The 21,143-nt window shown below is 51.9% G+C and overlaps 1 long non-coding RNA gene across 1 annotated transcript; it reads right to left on the bottom strand.

Annotated features, from left to right (window-relative positions):
- Nucleotides 1-425: 425 nt before the first annotated feature.
- LOC136168619 (uncharacterized) lies at nt 426-20,908 on the bottom strand. The gene is made up of 3 exons (XR_010663329.1): nt 20,804-20,908; nt 20,042-20,191; nt 426-1,312 (listed from the first exon to the last, which is right to left on the bottom strand). It is a non-coding gene; the product is annotated as an uncharacterized lncRNA (long non-coding RNA).
- Nucleotides 20,909-21,143: the final 235 nt, after the last annotated feature.

Below are 21,143 nucleotides of genomic sequence, written 5' to 3'. Positions count from 1 at the left end.
TTAAAGACATCATGTTAAGTGAAATAAGCCAGTCCCCCCCAAAAAGAAAATACTGTATGATTCTACTTTTATAAGGTGCCTAGAGTAGTAAAAAGTAGGGGGGTGTGTTTGTCAGGGGTTGTGGGGAGGGGATGGGGAGTTAGCATTTAATGTCCACTGTGTGCTTAGTCGCTCGGCCGTGCCCGACTCCCTGTGACCCCATGGACTGTAGCCCACCAGGCTCCTGTGTCCACGGGATTCTCCAGGCAAGAATACTGGAGTGGGTGGCCATGCCCTCCTCCAGGGGATCTTCCCCACCCAGGGACTGAACCCAGGTCTCCCGCACTGCAGGCAGATTCTTGACTGTCTGAGCCACCAGGGAAGCCAAGTATTTAATGGGTACTGTTTCAATTCTGAAAGACGAAAAGAATTCTGGAGATGGGTGGCGGTGATGGCTGAACAAGAATATGAATGTACAGAACATCACTGAACTGTACACTCAAAATGGTTACGGTGGTAAATTTTATACGTGTTTACCACAATAAAAAAAATAGAAACAAAAGGTCCTCACTCTCTGTGTACTTTTCTGTATGTTTCTTCAGTTTTAGTTCAGTTCAGTGCAGTCGCTCAGTCGTGTCCGACTCTTTGCAACCCCATGGACTGCAGCACGCCAGGCCTCCCTGTCCATCACCAACTCCTGGAGTTTACTCAAACTCATGACCATCAAGCTGGTGATGCCATCCAACCATCTCATCCTCTGTCGTCCCCTTCTCCTCCTGCCCTCAATCTTTCCCAGCATCAGGGTCTTTTCCAATGAGTCAGCTCTTTGCATCAGGTGGCCAAAGTATTGGAGCGTCAGTAACAATGGAAAAGGCTCTGTCTTCCTGGAACTTTTTTATTCGCCGCTCGTGGCTGTGTTCGTCATCTGGCAGCTTCCGACCCACTCTCCCTCCCTGGAGCCGCCATCCTCCCGGGCAATGCTGCAGTCACGCGTCTCATCCTTCTCCCCCACAGCCGAGGGCTCTCCCTCCTTCTCCAAGGCGTCCACCCCAGTCCGTCCTCCTCTGAGGATCACAATCCCTGCCACCTCTTAATTTTTGATGGAAAACACGAGAAAGCCGGAAACACTGCGGTCCACGTTCCCCAGGCTGGCTCTTCCCTGGCTCTGAGTAACGTTGCGTTTAAGCTTTCATTTCCTCGCCTGCTGGGTGAGGAGTCTGACTAGACCTTCACGATGGCTTCTTCTGGCTCCAGCACAGGCTGGTCTCTGGGTCTCCTGGCCTGGCCCGGCCCGGCCCAAGGTCTGGTGTCTTCCTCGCAGGCCCTCAGCAGCCTGAGAAGAAAGGCCTCATTCAGGAGGGAGGCCAGCCGGCCGGCCCGGGGAAGCGGCTCCCTGCAAGCGCTCCTTGGCTCGCTCTCCTGCCTGCCTGAACTTTCACTGCCTGCAACCTTGTGACTCTGGATTACCTGACCTTGGAGCCTGCCAGCCCCGCACTGCTGCTGGGACCTCTTCTGACCCGACAGCCTATAACTGGGACAGGCCTGCCTGCTGACGCTGGCCCCCGGCCTGCCTCTGCGAAGTGGGCTGCCCTGCGGCTGGACAGCCAGGAGGCCGTGAGCTGGACTCTGAATTCTCCCGGGGCCCTGCCCACGGGCCCTCCTGATGTGCCTGTCTGGGCCCGGGGCCCTCCGTGCAGCATCCTCTGAAGGCACCCCTTCTGCGAGGCAGGATTTACAGCCTGTCTGTAACTGAGGCATTCACTCCACAAAAGTCCACCGCGATGTCTACTCGTGACGGGCACTGCTCTAGGCAAGGGACACATCCGGATGGAACACGACATACCCGACTGCCAGCCAACCTCCCTACCAGACAAAGCCATCGTCCAACTCACCACTGGCAAACCCTGTCACTTGACAGGTATTTATTGAGCACTTACTATGTGCCAGGCACTATGCCAGCCATCCTAATAAAACATTGATTTCAGGAACTGCAGTTTCCTACGCAGTACAATTGATTACCGAGCATGAGCTCTGCATCCCAGCTCCCAGTTACGTGACCTTCAGTAATTACAAGATTGCAAGACCTCGTGGAGCCTCAGTTTCCTCACTTGAAAATGGGGTTAAGAGTGATGGGTAACCCACTTGCCAATGCAGCAGACACGGGTTTGATCCCTGGGTGGGAAAGATCTCCTTCCTGGAGAAGGAAATGGCTGCCCACTCCAGTATTCTGGCCTGGAGAATCCCAAGGACAGCGGAGCCTGGTGGGCCACAGTCCATGTGGTCGCAAAGAGTCGGACACGAGTGAGCACACACAGGCACCATGACACACGAATAGTAGTGACCAGTGCGAGTAATAACAAGCATATATGAGGAGTAACTGAGCCCAGGTAAAAGCTTAGCAGATGTGGCACACAGCCAGCACTTGGATGTGAACAGTTTTTCCTTTAATATGATCTCAAAGGTGCCAATGTCTACATACACCAAAACTTCCAGTCTCTGTCCCACCCCATACAACCAACACCCTGATGCTACCTCTGTAGACAAGTTACTGGCAGAAAGTACTCCCAGTGTCAATATCACTAACAAAGAATAAAAGATCCCCATGCAAAGTACTATATATAATCTAAAGGTTTCCTGAGGGTTAACCTCAGGAATAACACTAAAGGACTGGATATCAAAAGCTATGCAAGGGAGGAAATATGTGCGATGCATATGTTCAACAACATATGCAGAGCTTTCAACAAACCAATACGAAAAAGACAGGTAATTCAATAGAAAAAAAGAGTAAATTATGCTAACAGGCACTTCACAAAATGAGGATACTAAAATGGCCAATCAGGCAAATTCAGACCACAGTCCAATATTACTTCAGACCCACTAGAAAGAGTACAATGAAGAAAGAGGATGACACCAAATCCTGGCAAGGGCATGGAACAACCAGAACTTTCCTGCTTTGCTAGTGGAAGTATAACTGCACCCCCGTGTAGCACTCTCTACTATGTAGGTTTTTCCAGTAGTCATGTACGGATGTGAGAGGTGGACCATAAAGAAGGCTGAGCACCAAAGAACTGATGCTTTCAAACTGTGGTGCTGGAGAAGACTCTTGAGAGTCCCTTGAACAGCAAGATCAAAACAGTCAATCCTAAAGGAAAACCACCATGAATATCTATTGGAAGGACTGGGGCTGAAGCTGAAGCTCCAATACTCTGACCACCTGATGTTATAAGAGTCGACTCATTGGAAAAGACCCTGATGCCATCAAAGAATGAGGACAGGAGGAGAAGGGGGCGACAGAGGATGAGATAGTTGGATGGCATCATCGACTCAATGGACATGAGTTTGGGCAAACTCCAGGAGACAGTGAAGGACAGGAAAGCCTGGTGTGCAAAGAGTTGGACACGACTTAGCCACTGCATGACAACTAAAACTACGATCCAGCAGTTCCATCCCTAGGCACATTCCCAACAGAAACACACACATAAATTATGCATGCATACACAGAGACATGTGTAGATGCATACCTTCATTCACTAAGAGACATATTCAAACATGTTCATAGGAACACTGTTTTAAAAAGTCAAACTCTACACACAGCGAGAATACTCATCAACCATAGAACAAATAATAAACTGTGTTCTGTTAATAAAACGGAATGCTACACAGCCACAAGAGCAGGCTGATGTTCTGTCTCTGAACATCAGAGACAGAAGGATGAATGGAAGCGGCTGAACACAAGAGAACACACGGCATGGCTGCTGCCGCTGTTCAGTCGATATGTCGTGTCCGATTCTTTGCGACCCTGTGGACTGAAGCGCGGCAGTCCTCTCTGTCCTTCACTACCTCCCCAAGTTTGCTCCAACTCAAGTCCATTGAGTCAGTGATGCCATCCAACCATTTCATCCTCCGTCTCCCCCTTCTCCTCCTGCGTTCAGTCTTTCCCAGCAGTCTTTTCAGGGTCTTTTCCAGTGAGTCAGCTCTTTGCATCCGGTGGCCAAAATGCATGATTACATTTCTATAAAGCTGAAAAGCAGGCAAAACTAATCTGTCATTTTAGCAGTCAAAATAGTGGTTACCCTTGGAAGGGCAGTCAGGAGCTGGAAAGAAGCCCAAAGCATGTTCTGGAATGAGGTCTGGTATGTTCTGTTCCTTGGCTTGACGTGGGTGCTGGTTACAGGCTGTGGGCACTTTGCGCCCAGTACTTACGATTTGCTCATTTTTCTGTATGTGTATTATATGTTGGTTACAAAGTTTCCTTAAAAAAAAAAATAGCTAATGAGAAAAAAATGAAGAACAATGGACTTTTATCCAAACGGGTTGTTGCCCCAACATCAACAGATTTCAGGGCCTACCATCTCTGCTCACGAGACGTAAGGAGACATACACATTTCTGATTGCTTTCCTATTGCCTTTTAATAAATGGCAGAAATATTACTCTACAACACTTCAAAGCTATATTAAATAAACATGTGTTTTAAAAACTCCCAATTAGTTTGCCAAGCTTGCTCTGAGACACAGTTTGAAAATGCATTTGGATTTTTGAGATGCATGGTGAACTATGGAGTAATTTTTATGAGAAACAAGATTTTTTTTTTAAAGACAGAAGTGGTAGAGGTCAGGGGCTGAAGAGTAAAGACCAAGACAACTGAGGAGATGACTCAGCTTCAAACCAGCAACCCAGGGCTTCCACATCCAGTGGCCGGCAGGGCACTGAAGTAGCTGTGGACCCAGAAGCCAGGAAGTCCACGCAGAAGGCAGAAACTCAAAGGCATGTTCAGGACCTGGAGCAAGATGGGAGCTAAGCGGGAAGGAGGCTTAGGGCCCAAGGCCAAAGAATGCTGCTGGGTGACGATAAGCTACCGAAGAGGTTCTGTGGAGAATGAGCTACACGCCCTGACCAGGGCAGGAAATAGTGGTTGGGTGTGGGCAGCCCTGGGTACACAAGGAAGTGACCTCAGCCGACTGTGGAATAAGAGGATGTGACCTGGGTGTGCTCAGACCTTCGGCTGGGATGAGCAAGCCAGGCTCACCCAGGGCTTCTTTCTCTGCTGGGTGTGACTATCTAAATATACACCCAGACATCGCTTGGATCCATCCAGATGGGAACCACCACTGAACAGGACTCTAGAGGCTTCTGGTTTCGACTGTCAGGGTTGCTGGCTTAGAGGGATCTAGAACCTGGTTTTAGAGCCCCAAGTCATCATCCTAGTCCTTCACATGAAAATAAGGATAAGTTCATCGAATCTGAATTCCAGGAATACCAGGGATTGTCAGATAATCCATTCCCCAGGTGACTTCTATCAACAAAAGGAGACAGAAAGCTCAAAACAAACAAACAAACAAAAAACCACCCAAAACCAGGTAATTGGAACATCACTGGTACTGACTACACAGCATTACGTTCCTCCCGGTTTGGCTTGGGCCCATCCCAAAATATGCTGGAAATTGAGTGACTGTATCAGGGGCAGGGGAACAACACTGAGAAGTGACCTGGGGCGAGAATGTGGAAGGCGCGCAGGATAGCTTCTGAGCCCTCCCCACCTCCTCGGCCAGCACCCCCTCCATCACGTCCTCCCCGTATCCACATCACACCTTCACTCTCTGGCATCACAAATGAAGAGTCAAGGCCGTGAAGTCACACGGGAAGAATCTTGAGGCTTGGCCTGCAATGTAAAAAGCTGGCGGATTCTAGAATCCGCCCGCTGCTGCCTTCCCCGCACCACGCAGAGCGAGCTAAGGTCCTCACTTTGGGGGGCACGTCTTCGTTTCCCCATTCTAGCTTTAAGGCAGTCGTGACGGCTGCAGGAGCCTGGTGTCGGCAGACAAGCCGTCGCGGGGCTGCAGAAGTATGGCGACAGGTTGGATGTTTCATCTGGGAAGCGACATTGTGTTCTCCAGGCCAATGCATCTGTGTTTCCTGATCTAAGAGAACTTGAGCAAGAGGAACTCTGCAAGGCAGAGCAAGCCCCTCAGCCATCAGAGAGCGAGGGAAAACAGCTCACTCCCACGTGACGTCTGCGTGGAGCGGCTTCCCCGGTGCGCTTCACGTTTATCTCGGAGCTTGTGCAAGCCAGGCTTACCCAGGGGTTCTTTCTCTGCTGGGTGTGACTCTAAATATACACCCAGACATCCCCTGGATCCATCCAGATGGTACCCACCACTGAACAGGACTCTGGAGGCCCCAGGGACACGGCTGCACCAAGCTGCCCAGATGACCACCTGGCGCCCATGGGTGCTTGACGGGGGGATCCTCCGGAAACCCGGCCATATCAGGTTGAAGCAACTCCCTGGAAACAACTTCCAGAACACAATGATGAGAGGGCACTGTACCTGCTGAGAAGCCGGGAAGTCAGGGTACAAAGGGCAAAGGCAATGGCTATATAGCTCCTCCTCCTCAAGAAGCAGGGATCCGGGTGAAATCACCTGGCAGAGCCATTTCGACAAGACCACCCTCCTAGACCAGGGCTTCTCAGCCTCAGACCTGTCACCATTTTGGACTGGATGATTCCCTGCTGTGGGGCGGGCTGCCTGGCCCCGTGTTCAGTACTTTGCTGTATCCCTGGCCTCTACCCACTGGACACCAATAATAAATACCCCTCCTGCTCCTCAGCTGTGGCCATCAAAACTGTCCCCAAACACAGCCAAGTGGCCCCTGGAGGCAAAGCTGCCCCTAGTTGAGAACCACTGCCTTTTACTGACAGATCACATCACCCAGGCAAGACCCCAGCCCTACTCAAAGTGTAATCGTCCACCTTGGAAAAGGCTGAGAGATGGAGCCTGGTCATTGTATCTGAGGGCATTAAGACAGCAGAGTCTCCGCGAGACAAACCACCACTGTCAGATCGGAGGCGGGGACGGAGGAGGAGGCCCAGGACCAGATGGTGTTGCCACCAGCAGACTTCCACCTTCAATTCCACAAAACTCACTTCCTCTCAGAGACGGTCCACGTCAGGGCAGAAGACCGAGCCAACCAAAGACAGCCCCAAGGACTGAAGAGCCTCAAAGCCCACCCACGGCCACCCCACGTCACAGATCACCCTGGTGCCGTGTACCTGGCTGAGCTCCTGCTAGGGAGGAACAGACCGTCCTGGTCCCTCACAGCTCTGTTCGACTACCCATCCCCACTCTTCCCTTACCTCCACTCAACAACCTGGACCAAAAAGTTCCTAAGATTCCAGATGCCCTGTGAAAAGTTGACCAAAGGCTGAATGCTGAAGAATTGATGCTATTGAACTGTGATGTTGGAGAAGACTTTTGAGAGTCCCTTGGATTGCAAGGGGATCCAACCAGTCCATCCTAAAGGAAGTCAACCCTGAATATTCATTGGAAGGACTGATGCTGAAGCTGAAGCTCCAATCCCTTGGCCACCTGATGCAAAGAACTGACTCACTGGAGAAGACCCTGATGCAGGCAAAGATTGAAGCCGGGAGAAGAAGGGGACCGCAGAGGATGAGATGGTTGGATGGCATCACTGACTCAATGAGTATGAGCCTGAGCAAACTCCAGGAGATGGTGAAGGGCAGGGAGGGCTGGCGTGCTGCGGTCCATGGGGTCGCAAAGAGTCGGACATGACGGAGCAACTGAACAACAACAAATAGGTCCTGCTCTCCAGGCCCTTGGGAATGAAGGCTGGCAACACTGGCCAAGAGGCCTAGGAAGACTGTGCAGGCCAAGGCCAAGGTGCTGGAGGGGGAACTCCAGACACACGAGGCAGGGACGGACAGCAGGCCAACCCCAAGGGGTGGTGGCGGTGGAGCCAAGTGTCCCAGGGCAGAGCCAGGGAACCTGCAGGACTCCAGACAAGCGCCCAGGTCTTAGGGATGGAAAGATCCCGTGTAACCACTGGCAAGGCCAAGCGCAGATGACGCTAGTTGCGCTCTGACTGTAAATCTAGTCCACTCGGGGCTGGGTTTGGCTCACTACAGGCCGGCCCCCCACCAGCTACAGTTTTGCTAAATTTAGTGCTGTTCCCAGCACCCAAAGGACTCTGCGCTGCGTGTCCATTTCAGGTTCACCCAGGGACAGACGGGAGAGGAGCAAGACTTGTCTAGAAGCGCTGTGCCCTCATGTGACCCTCTCTCTTCCCCGATGAAGTCAGGGGCCCAGGGGAGCAAAAGACGTGAGAAGCCGCGGTTGAAGGTCTCCGGGGCTCTGCAAGCAGCCTCTGCCCCAGGGTGGCGCTCAGAGGGGGGAAGCGGGCACTGATGCCAAGCGACCAGCCCACCTTCTGCCCACTCCAGTCCACCCAGGCTTCCCTCCTGGGGAGTCCCGGCTGTGGTGGTGACATCGGTGCTGCTCCCTCAGACAGGAAGCTGGAGTTAATCACCAGGGGACAGCGGGTGACAGAGGCCTGGGGGAAGATGAAAATGTATTTAATCAAATACTCACAGGCCCTAAAACTCAGAGGGTTCAGATAGTGGTTTCTAAACCTGGCACATTGAAATCACCTGGGAAACTTCAAAAACCACTCATGCCAGAGTCCCACCCTCCAGAGACCGTGTGTAACTGGTCTTCATGTAACGTAACTGGCCCGGGGTTTGGAAATTTTAAAAAGAGCCCCTGGTGATTTCACTGTTCGGAGAAGTTTGGGAACCAGCGGGTTAAGAGCATGGGCTCTGCTTTCAGGTCGTCTCAGGCAGACTTCTGGCAAGTCACTTAACCTTTCTCTGCCTCAGTTTTGGCAACATGCGCAAAATGACAATGACCTCAGCATGCTGCTGGGAGGACTTGGTGAGGCCATCTACGGAAAGCACAGCAACAGTGGTGTGTAGGACGCGCTCAGTACAGTCAAGAATGATTACTGTTATTATAAATGATAAACAGGAGGAGAAAAAGGTGGGAGCCTGAGGTCTATCTCTACGTTATCAAGGGGTAAGAGTCTGTAGGACCGAAGCTGGGGCAATTTCAAGACGTGGTCGGGGAGGTAGACCCTTGGTGACCTGCACTTAGCTGGGGGACCACCCTCTCTCCCGGCCTCTGTTCGTGGGGTTCCTCCCTCCTTCCTCATCCTCCCCACTCCACATCCTACGGAGCCCCACCACTCACAGCCAGCTCTCCCCACCCCAGAGCCCTCTCCCTTCCCAGGCCTCCCACAGAACCCCCCCCTCGCCACCACCGTGCCTGTGACTTTGGAACTTTATAATTTGCTGCGGTCCACAGCTACCACCCACACAAATGTGTGTCTGCGGGAAGAGTGATACGTGCTGGTCAGGTCTCCTCAAAAAGACGAGAAATTCAGGGGAGGCCCCCAGTTTCATGCCCCCGTGTGCCCCACGGCACCCCACATGTCCTGGACGGTCAGCTCTTGGTTTCCATCTGGGAGATGTAAACGCAAACAGAGCTAACTGCGTACCAGGAGGAGCCGGGCTCGGCTCCCAGAAGAGGGGGCACCGGCACCCACGCCGTCATTACCAGGACAGACGGCCGCCCCGTCCCACCCCAGAGACAGCGCCCGCCCGCTCCCAGGGACGTGTGTATAGGCGCCGACGGCAGAAGGAGTGCTGGACGAGCAACTCTGCCGCCCTGGGCTCTGGCTGCTCCCAGGCCTTCGTGAATGAGGCTGCAGGTCGGGTCACTCCTGCAAGGAAGCCACTGTGATTCCTACCCACCTGGTTCCCTCGACCCAACAAGAGCCAGACGAACCCAGCTCTGCCCACAGGGCAGTCCAGAGCAGCTGGCCAGCCAACAGGCTGTAAGCCTCTTACAGATTAAAGGTCCTAATTTAAACCTCTATTTGAGGTACCACAAGTGGGTCAGCGCCCTGCAGGCCGGTCAGCACAGCTGACGGAAGGAGAAGCAAGATCCGAGAAAGGCTCCTGGCCTTTGCAGGAAAGATGGAGCCAGAGAATTACCGAGCTAAGTGGTCGTTCTGGGGGGGCGGGGGAAGCTGGCTCAACCCAATCTCCCAGGAATCCCCTCCCCGGACAGCCTGAACTCGAAACTCCCCTCCCAGGACACCCGTGACACAGAACAACAAGACAAAGTAACGGGTCGGGATGGCCTTCCTCCCCCAGCCCTGACCTTGGCATGGAAACAGCTAATCAAGTCAGGAAGCCAGAGAAGAGGCACGGGGCCGAAGACACTGCTCCCCGGGGCTCACACCTGGCGACAGACGGGAGGGGGCGGCCTCTGCCCCCACCCCTGGAAAGGTCTGCGGGCCTCCGTCCCCAGCAGGCCGCAGCAGGAAACACTGGGCACGGGGAAGCGGGGCAGGAGTGGGTGAGCAGCCACAGACGAGCCTCAGATCACGCTGCGAGAGCCTGACTGCGGCTCTTAGAAAAGAAAAAAAGGAGAAACAGCCCTCTCGCCACATCTGTCTCCATAGCAATGGCCTCTGGGGAAGCGGCTGGAACCTGCTGCCTCCCCTGAGAGCAAAGAAATCCTTCCCGCACTTGTTTCCCAAACTTAGTGGGCCCTGACCCGCCACGGGAAAGTTGACAAGGTGGCCTGGTACACGCATACGCTGGGATGCATGTGCACTTGTGTCTTGCTGTTGTTCAGCCGCTAAGTCAGGTCCGGCACTTTGCGACCCCACGGACTGCAGCACGCCAGGCTTCCCTGTCCTTCACTGTCTCCCTGAGTTTGCTCCAACTCACGTCCATGGAGTCAGTGATGCCATCCAACCACCTCATCCTCTGCCGCCCCCTTGTTGCACTTGTGTGCATACAGATACACACATCCGTAGATGCAGACATAGACAGATAGTTACATCTACATACACCACTGAAATAACTAGCATGAAATCATACTCATTTTTACTACATACTATGCCATCTAATATTTCCTATTACGTTCTTTTTTTTTTTTTCAAATTGGTCCCAACCCACCAAATTGATTTCACCACCCATTAAGGTGCCTGGACTTGCAGTCTGAAGACTACTTGTGGGAAAACGGTAGGGGCTCTTCCCTTTGAAAGAACTTTTAAAACTCCGTCCAGACCAACCTCTCCGCAAGCAAAATCCCACGGGTGGGGGACGTGAGCAGAAGCCCCTTTCCTGCTGTACGCTTCGGGCAGGGGCTTCTCGCAAGACCCCCGTGTCTGTCCCTGGCTGTGCTCGGGGCAGACCGAGGGCTCCCCCTTCCACTCCAGCACAGCCGGCTGGTGCGGGCCAGTCTCTACCCAGCCTGGGGCAGGGCCAATGCTCAGTCAACATTGTTCCCTAAGAAAAAGCACGGCCACGCTGCCCGTGAACCTCGCCCCTCCAGAGTGAGCTCACCTGTGACACATAAAGGTCAGCACTGTGCTGCCCACACTGAATTTTTTTTTAACTCTCCAGACTGCCTATCTGTACAGCAGATCCACCACAAACTTCTAGAGCACAAAAATTGTGGTTTTTTAACTTATTTTTAATCGAAGGTACGCAGATACTCTTGATAAGAATTTTTATGATAACAAGAACAGAGTTTTCCAAGATAGCCTGTGAACTCCTGCCACATTCCTCCCCCAAGCAGCCTTCCATGGTGGGTCAGGATTGCTAAGGAGTTCTCTCAGCCCGATACCTGGGTGATAAGAAACTCTCATGACTCCCTTCCATACTCCCAGGCCCAAGAATTGCAAAACATTGCTTCTCTATGTCCGTAATTACTGCTTAGCTGGGTATCTGGGCTGGAAACCATGTCACAGAAAACAAACAAACAAACAAAAACCAGCGTAAGCATTCCATATTCTGAATTAGTAACTTAAAAAAAAATTTTTTTTTGGCCGTGCCATAGGGCATGTGGGATCTTAGTTCCCTGACCAGAGATCAAACCCACACTCCCTGCACTGGAAGTATAGAGTCTTAACACTGGTCCGTCAGGGAAGTCCCTGAATGAGTCAGTCCTAAAAGTTAATTTTTTTTCCTACCTTCGCTCAGGTAAATTTGTTTGTCCCCTGCTCCATGGAGCAAACACGGAAACACTAGAATCTCTCCACGTGAGTACACAGAATCCCCCGGCCCTCAATTCTCTATTGCCTCCTCAGACTCATGAGGACCACTATTAAGCCTATCACTTAACAGCGCCTTCAAAACCCAGAACGCCTGCACGGTACACACTCAACTGAGTCAACTCCCAAAGACTCTGGGGGGTCTTACCCCTTTAAAGAGCTCAGTAAGGACTGACGGCTCCCCAGCCTGCGGCAGGAGTTTATAACTTGGGGTCTGTGAGTCCTCTGACGGTACATGTCAAACCATGTGCTGTCGTGACTCTTCTTTCCTCCTGGAGAAAGAAACTATAGTTTCCAGGCAATTCCTAATGAGAACTGGAATACAAAGAGGTTAAGAACCACCAAAACCAAATTCCTGGAAAGCTGGTCCAGGCCCCCCCATGGCTGGCCCACCTGGTACACAGACCCTCTCCTGGTACACGGCCCCGCTCCCGGAACACGGCCCCCCTCCTGGTACACAGGCCTCTCCCGGTACACGGCCCCACTCCCAGCACATGGCCCCCCTCCCGGTACACAGTCCCCCTCTGGGTACACGGCCCCCCACCCCCGGCACACAGCCCCCCTCCCGGCACACAGTCCCGCTCCCGGCACACGGCCCCCCTCATGGTACACGGCCCCCTCTCCCGGCACACGGCCCCCCTCCTGGCACACGGCCCCCCTCATGGTACATGGCCCCCCTCCCGGCACACGGCCCCCGTCCCGGCACACGGACCCCTCCCGGAACACAACCCCCCTCATGGTACACGGCCCCCCTCCCGGCACACGGCCCCCCTCCCGGCACACGGCCCCCCTCATGGTACACGGCCCCCCTCCCGGCACACGGCCCCCCTCCCGGCACACGGCCCCCCTCATGGTACACGGCCCCCCTCCCGGCACACGGCCCCCCTCCCGGTACACAGGCCTCTCCCGGCACACGGCCCCCCTCATGGTACACGGCCCCCCTCCCGCACACAGCCCCTCTCCTACCACACCAGCCACCTCCTCCCAACAGGACATTTCCTCCTTCGTCCCTGGTGACGAAGGTCACTCCTTCAACACTTGTGTGGGCTAAGTCGCTTCAGTTGTGTCTGACTTTGTGTGACCCCATGGACTGTAGCCTGCCAGGCTCCTCTGTCCATGAGATTCTCCAGGCAAGAATACTGGAGTGGATGGCCATTCCCTTCTCCAGGGGAATCTTCCCGACCCAGGGATCAAACCTAGGTCTCCCACATTGCAGGCAGATTCTTTACTATCTGAGCCACCAGGGAAACCTACCCCAACCTCCAACAAATACACATTTACTGAGCACCTGATGGGGACGCACTGTGGAGCTAGGCTCTGAGGATTCAGCCACGAAGAAGATGGATGAGACCCCCTGCTCCGGTTCCTCACCACTCAGTCCCAACCCCTCCTGATTAACAGAACACTGTCTCCCACTCCACCCACATCGCTCTGACGCTTTGTCTTATGTCCAGTGTGGGTGTCTGCCCCCTCAGTCAGCGTCAGCCCCCGGAGGACGGAGCCCAGCTCGAATTCACGTTGGCACGCTTCTTCCTTCCCCATGCCCACCCCACTCCACCTGGAGACGCAGAGCCTTTCCCACAGGAGGCCCTGTACAAACGTACGTCCAGAACAGAAGCTGATGGTTGGCTGATGGTCTAAGTAACGAGGACTAGCTCGCTAGGGGCGAGCCCTGCCATTGATGCGGGCCCAGGGCACGTGGGGGACGGTCTCTCCCGCAGCAGAAAGTAACCGGGGCCTCTGTGCCTGGCTGGAGCTGCGGTTCTCCATCCAGATGCTCATCTTTTAATCGGTGATTCTGGTCACAGCAGCTGGAAAACAGCTCCAAGCACATGTATCCATAGTTGACATACCGCCTACCCTGTCAAAACGGATGGAAAGCGAAATTGCACGAGCATTTTCCACGAAGAGGTCAATGGATGGAAGATACGGCACCGTGCTTCAAAGACATGCCACCTCTCTCTAAGAAGACAGCGGGCACTGTTCACAACAGCCAAGGCAATGAAACAACCTGAACGTCTGTCAACAAGAGGAACCGATAAAGATGCAGTACATACACACGATGGACTATTTCCCAACCAGAAAAAGGAACAAAACGATGCCGTTTGCAGTAATATGGATGCAACTAGAGGTTATCGTACAGACTAAGTCAGAAAGAGAAAGGCAGATACCATACAATATCATCTATATGTAGAATCTAAAGTATGATGCAAGAGAACCTATCTACGAAACAAACAGCCTCAGACCTAGAGAAGAGACTTGGAGTTGTCAGGCGGGGGTGGGTAGGAGAGGAACGGGGTGGGAGTCTGGTGTTAGCAGATGCAAACTCTTACAAATAGTCTGAATAAACAACAGGGTCCTACTGTATAGCACAGGGAACTATGTTCAATATCCTGAGGTAAACCACAACGGCAAAGAATATAAAGAGTGTATGCATACGTATAACTGAATCAGTTTGCTGTAGGACAGAAATTAACACAGCATGGTAAACCGATTATACCTCAATAAAATAAAAAGGAAGGCAGCTGGTGACTCTAGCCAGTTCGGCCATCTCTCCCAGGAGCCCCAGCCACGCTCACCTCCTAGCACAACCATCCGCCTCCTCACTCAAAACGTGCTGGTGCCTCGAGCAGCCACCACATCCGCACCCCGGGTCTGGGCAGGAGACACAAACCATCAAAGGAGGGGTGGGCAGGACAGCCCGGCTGTTGCTGTGAAAAGGTCAGCCGCTCAGTCGTGTCCTACTCTCTGTGACCCCATGGACTGTAGCCCGCCAGGCTCCTCTGTCCATGGGAATTCCCCAGGCAAGAGTACAGGAATGGGTAGCCACTTCCTTCTCCAGGGGAACTTCCTGACGCAGGGATCGAACCTGGGTCTCCTGCACTGCAAGCAGATTCTTCACCGCCTGAGCCACACTTGAGTACAGTCTGCCTGTGTCCGGTTAAGTAAATGTAAGGACATCCTCTTCAATGCAGTAAATGGCAGTCCTCTGTAATGAGCGGGCGGGACCACGCTGCCATGAGTATCCCACGGCGGGGGCCCTGAAGGAGCAGCTCACCCGAAGCAGAAGTGGGAAACAAGGTTCCAGGACTTGCTGACCTCTTCAGTAATGAGTCAGGAGAACGCCGATTAACGGGTATCGTTAATTCAAACAAACAAATATTTAATCTGTCCCTTTAAGATACAGTGACATCTTAAAAGTGGGTAAGAAAGCATTTCCTTCTTGAAAGAGACTTATGTCACGGGAAAACCATTTCAAAAACCAGCATTTGGAAATCACTCCCACCATTACAGGATGATGTTACCAAATTCAATGGAAGGAAGTTGTCTCTGAAACCAAGGATCTACGCACATCTATTAAACAGAATATCCCAACTTGTTTTTAAATCCCTCAATGAAGTGAATGAAATACAGTGTCTCAGGGGTCTTGAATCCAGTTAAATCATAAGTTGAACCCATAATAACATCATTAAAGAGAGGACTCTTTCAAAATATTGTGACTTGAACCAGACCTTCAAACTGTTTGAAGGTCTGGTTCAACTGTCATGCAAAATATGACACCAAGATATTCTGAAACAATAATATTCAATTGCATGGTTCTTACTAAAAAAAAAAAAAATCATTCTTAACATATTTAATTCCTCAACAACATCCATCTACTTCTTATATGTGCCAAGCAATGTTTCATGCCTTTGAAATATGGCAGGAAATGATACAGACAAAAATGTCTGCCCTCATAGAGCTCAGATTCCAGTGGGGAGAGAGAGAAAATCTAACAGAAGTACACAGTATGTTAAATGGTAATAGTACTGTGGAGAAAGGGCTTCCCTGGTGGTGCTCGTGGTAAAGAACCAGCCTGCCAAGGCAGGAGATGTAAGAGATGCAGGTTCAATCCCTGGGTTGGGAAGATCCCCTGGAGGAGGGCATGGCCACCCACTCCAGTATTCTTGCCTGGAGAATCCCATGGACAGAGGAGCCTCGTGGGCTACAGTCCATGGGGTCACAAAGAGTCGGACACGACCCAAGCAACTTAGGAAGTACACATGCCCTATGGAGGAAAACTACTGTAGGGAAGAGATGCAGGAAATACTAGCAAGGGTGTGGGAGCAGGCGGGGCGCTGGAAGGTAGAGCAGATAGGAGCACAGACCCAAAGGAAGGGAGAGAAAGCTGTGCGGCTATCTGGGGAGAAGCATTTTAGACAGAGGGAGCAGGAGGAATGGTGAGGAGGTCGGTGCGGCCGGAGAAGAGTGAGAGAAGAGAAGAGCGGTAGGAGGGAGCGACACAGAAGCGAAGACCACGCGGGCCTACAATTGCACCATGGCGGCCGCCAGGCACGTGCGGACACCGAGCGTGTGAAATGGAGCTGGTCCAGACTGCATGTGCCACGGGGGTGACGTAGCACCAAAAAGGAACCTCGAGATAGACATCAGAGATGAGAACAGCGTTGACATACTGGGTTAAATTATCAAAATTAATTCCACCTTTTTCCTTTTAAATTTAGCTACCAGAAAAGTGTTAAGTTATGAATGTGGCACTCCTGTGTAACTCGTTGTATTTCTCCTGGACACTGTTCATAAGCTACGGAGTCTGGCAGGCCACTCTGGGGACCGTGGGTTTCACCGAATGCAAAAGAAGCCGCGGCAGGGTTTTGAGCACGGCAGGCATGCTGTGACTTACACGTCGTGGGATCCTCCCGACCACAGAGAGGACTATAGCCTGTACGGGGCAGAGGAGAAGCAGGTGAGCGAGGATGCTGGCCTGGACCGGGGTGACGGCAGGGGAGGCAGCTCTGACTAGTCACACCCTATGTCTGAATACATGTCACCAGCAAAGTGATTGAGATTCACCAGCAGACTGGATGAAGGACGTGAAAGAGAGAAGTGAAGCAAGACCACGGGCACTGTGGCTGAGTAAAACCAAGACAGGAGACTGGGGGAAGAATATATTTACGTGGAAAAATCAGGAGCTCAGTGTTGGGCGTATTAAGTATGAAATGTCTATTAACATTCAAGTTGAAACGTTGAGTGGGCAGACAGACATACAGAACAGTACTTCAGGAGAGGCTGGGCTTGAGACAAATAATTGGGGGGGTGGTCATCGGCATGTAGATTTTTTTTCAGTATGGAAAATTCCAGCATAGACAAAACTAGAGATAATCATATGATAAATCTGCAGGTACCTACTACCCACCTTCAACCATTATTAACTCATGGTCAGTCTTGTTCAGCTCACAGAATTCCTCTGAAGTGAATTCCAGGCAGCATTCATACAGGTGGGGTATAATGCCAGGAGTCGGGAGCAGAGAGGCCCCGGGCCTTCTATCACTGGGAAGTCAGAGTCGAGATGCTGAAAAGGGACGGCAGCTAAGACAGGTGGGAAACCAGAAACACGTTCCCTGGAAGCCAACTGAAGGAAGAGCCCCAAGGCAAAGGGTATGTCCAGCTGGGCCCATGCTGCTGGAGCTGCTGATACCAGGGTGAAGACCAAGAAGGACCCACTACGTGTAGCGGCACGGAGGTCACCGCTGGCCGTGACCAGGGCACTATTGTCCAGAGGGGTTCGGACAAGCCTGATTGGAGAGACGAGAGAGGGGACGTGAAGGAAGCAAGGACTGAAAACTCTTTGGGGCAGTAGTTGGAAGAGATGAATGGGGTCAAAAAAGGAATTTTTTTTTTTAAGATGGGAAAAATAGCAGCATATCGAAACGATCCAGTTAAGAGAGGAGAAATGGTGATGCAAGGAGGAGAGGGAAGTGCTGAAAGAGCATCCTGAATACGTCTCAGGATGAAATTCAGAGCAAAGAGTGGCTGCCCTCAGACAGAACCGTAAGTAGTTCATGCGGGAACACAAGACACCCAATCATTTTTACTTTTTATTTTATAAGGTATATGATGTGTTATTAGCACAGACATGCTGTACATAAACATGCACACAAACACAACACACGAGGAAATTTGCTTAAAAGTTTTAACCAATACCGGAGCATAATCAAAATATGATTAATTAGAAGAAAATAAAACCATATCACCAAAGTCTATACTATGCAGCCTTCAGAAATACATATCTTGGCATATTCATATAATCGGTATTATTTTAAGTGCACAATAAAAGATCTAGAGAAAGTGAAAGTCTTTGTATCTGAGGATACATTAATTTTTATGAATGAAGATCTTTTTTTTTTTAAAGGCTCAGACACTATAATTCAGGAACTGCAATATACCTTCATGTGAACTCGAAAACTGCAACAGGAACCATGGGCCATTCTCAAAATCAAAAGTCACAGTGTCCCAAAAAGTCTGATTATTTGTCCACAGAGAAATGCAAATCAGTGAAAGGTCTTATTAGCAAGGCAGGCCTGAACAGTGCTACTGAGACAACACAGCCACCCAGAGTCGCGCTGCTCGGCAGAGGCCAGGAGGTCGAGAAAGCGGGGCTAATTATCAGGTAGCCTCGCCGTTAAGGGCCAAAGACCCGAGTGCTCCCAGAAATCCACAGAGGCACAGAAACATCCGACCTGCTCGAGGGACACTCCCGCACCATGCGGGTGCTGAGCCCTCTGATGGCTCCGAGCACCTTCCCCAGGTTCCCACTCACCCCTCTACAAGCCACCAGCCAAGCCAGCGCTCCACGTTCACTGGCTCAGCGACAAAGGCTCGGGCCCAAGAGCGTCTTGGGGACGCACACTGTCGGAAGCCCCGGGCCTGGCCACGGCACCTGGACCTGCCGCAGACACCACGCCCGGGGCACCGCTGATCAACCACTGGAAGGACCGCACAAGAACACCCCCCAAGCCCAAGGACGCGGCGGATCCATCGGACCAGCAGGGGTGCCCACGGCCACCCAGTTCGGCCGGCTGGACCGGGTGGGGGACGGCCAGCAGGCCCTCGACAGCGCCCACGCGGTCAGACTAGAAGCTCCTCGAGAGAGTGTGCCTGCTACAGTATCTGGCACCGAGCGGACTCTGAGAAATACTTCTCGAAGGAAGGAAAAAACCACTAGTTATGTTACACCACCAAGACAAGAGGCATAATGAAGGATGCCCCAAAATCACCAAACGGTTCACAAAACTCAGGAGAGCTGTTAACGGTAGCCGACTGGAGGTGGGGGCGGGGCAGCGAAGTAAATCTGAACGGCAGAACTGCACAGCATCGAGCTTTCCCGAAAGAGTATCCTCTTTCCTAACAGAGACGTCGAGATCGATCGTGAACTATATGAAACATGGGGACCTTGTGTGGAGCTTGATTCAAGCAAAATACCAACTGTGTAAAAAAAAAAAGAATTGAGACAAGCAAGAGAGACGTAAGTGAATGGATAATCGGTGACATTAAGAATGATGGTGCTTTTACTGGGAGTGGATACTACAGGCATTATGTTTTTTAAAATAATACTTTTTAAAAGATTGATCATGGAGCATTTATGGATGAAATATGATATCTGGGATCTACTGTAAAATCATCCAAAAGGGGAGTAAGGGATAAGGTTGATGAATGTATAAAAGAAACAGACAGTGCCATATGTTGATTACAAGATGAAACTGGGCGATGGGAGCACTGAAGTCTCTTATGCGCTCTTTACCTTTGCAGATACATGAAAACTTCCATAGTAACTGAACCTCAAACTGCAGTTACTTTCCCCGTGCCTGCCCAGTGCAGAGAAACGTGGTATTCTGGGTCGTATCTGGTCATGGTCACATTTTTGGAGGAGGCCCGACGGTCAGAGCAGACAGCTACTGCCAGCATCTTCCCCTGGGACTTACTGCCTCAGCTCCTCGTCCACCCTGGGCCTGCAATGCCTCCAGGCTCCCTCCCATTCCGGTTTCTCCTCTCCTGACTCCATCTTACCTTCCCTGCCACCGGCTGGTTTCTTCCCTTGCTTAGTCCCCCTGGCTTTACCCGGTCACGTGGGGTTTTTTTGTCCCACGTGGGGCTTTTTGTCCCACCTCTTTGTCCCAGGTCACTCTCCTCCTTTCTCACGGTCCGAAGGTCAAAGGTCCCTCCCTCTCACAGGGTCAGTCTGTCTGCATCCTTTCTCCTTAACGACACCCACATAACCAGTCTATCCGGTTTATTATTAAAGAGTTCATCTTTGCCCAGGTTTGCCACACGGGCTGCTGTGAGCTCTTGTATTGCTCCACTTACCTCCTCAGGCCCCTCCTGCTTTCCAGGACGGACACCAAACAGGACTGGGTGAATCCGTTACCAGGACGTGGGCGCCTACACGATGGGCCAGCCAGTTTCAGGGATGTGCACGCCTGCCAAGTGCCACGCGCGGTGCCCCACACGGGGCCGCTGCAATGAATGCGACAGACACAAATGTGCTTGCCGAGAGCTTATGATCTGGGGCAGTTCAGCTCAGTCGCTCAGTCGTGTTCGACTCTCTGAGACCCCCTGGACTGCAGCACGCCAGGCTTCCCTGTCCATCACCAACTCCCGGAGTTTACTCAAACTCATGTCCATTGAGTGAGTGATGCCATCCAACCATCTCATCCTCTGTCATCCCCTTCTCCTCCCGCCTTCAATCTTTTCCAGCATCAGGGTCTTTTCAAATGATCTGGGGCAGGCTCCTATTAAAATCGGTTCAACTGCCCACATACCTTCCAGACTACACCGTGAATCCTCCAGTTACCTCCGTATCCCTCCAAGCTTTGCACAACGCCCAACCCAGAACTGATCTGTAATAAATCTGTAGTAACTGAACGCTCCTCCAAGTCAGTGCACTTGTCTGAACATTCGTGGAAACCCGCGTAGTGTGGGGTCACCCTGGACTGAAAGGTATTTAGAGAGGGTTTTTGATGAAGACCTTTTTTCTTTTTTCTTCAATGAGAAGAAAACGTCCCCGGGGCCTCTGGGGAAAATGTGTGTAGAAGAGGTGAGAAGTAAGACTTCTAGAGCCGGGCTTACCATTGCCAGCTAAAAGCAGCTCTGGGTGTGCTTAGCTTCTGTCTTCTTTGCTATTCTGGGTCGTCAGCTCCCGCCTCCCCTGGCCAGCCTCCTCCCTTTCAGCTGCAACGGGAATAAACCTCAGTCACCACCCGCCTGCGCCCCTGCGCTCTGCGCACACCGTTTCCTCTCGCCACCAAAGTGTCTCACTTCCTACCTCAGCCCTGAGAAGAAGCGACCGGACTGCCCTGCTGCTGCTGTTTCGTAAAAGGGAGAATTTGAAATTCATCCTGTTCCTCGCCAGGAGTTCCCCTGAGACTCCATTTGGAGGACTGAGTCAAAAAAAGGTGGAAAGCGGGAC

Source organism: Muntiacus reevesi, chromosome 5 (assembly GCF_963930625.1).
Source record: "Muntiacus reevesi chromosome 5, mMunRee1.1, whole genome shotgun sequence".
NCBI classification, from domain to species: Eukaryota; Metazoa; Chordata; class Mammalia; order Artiodactyla; family Cervidae; genus Muntiacus; species Muntiacus reevesi.
The sequence above is the reverse complement of the archived record's forward strand: the minus strand, read 5'-3'. Positions and strand labels throughout refer to the sequence as shown.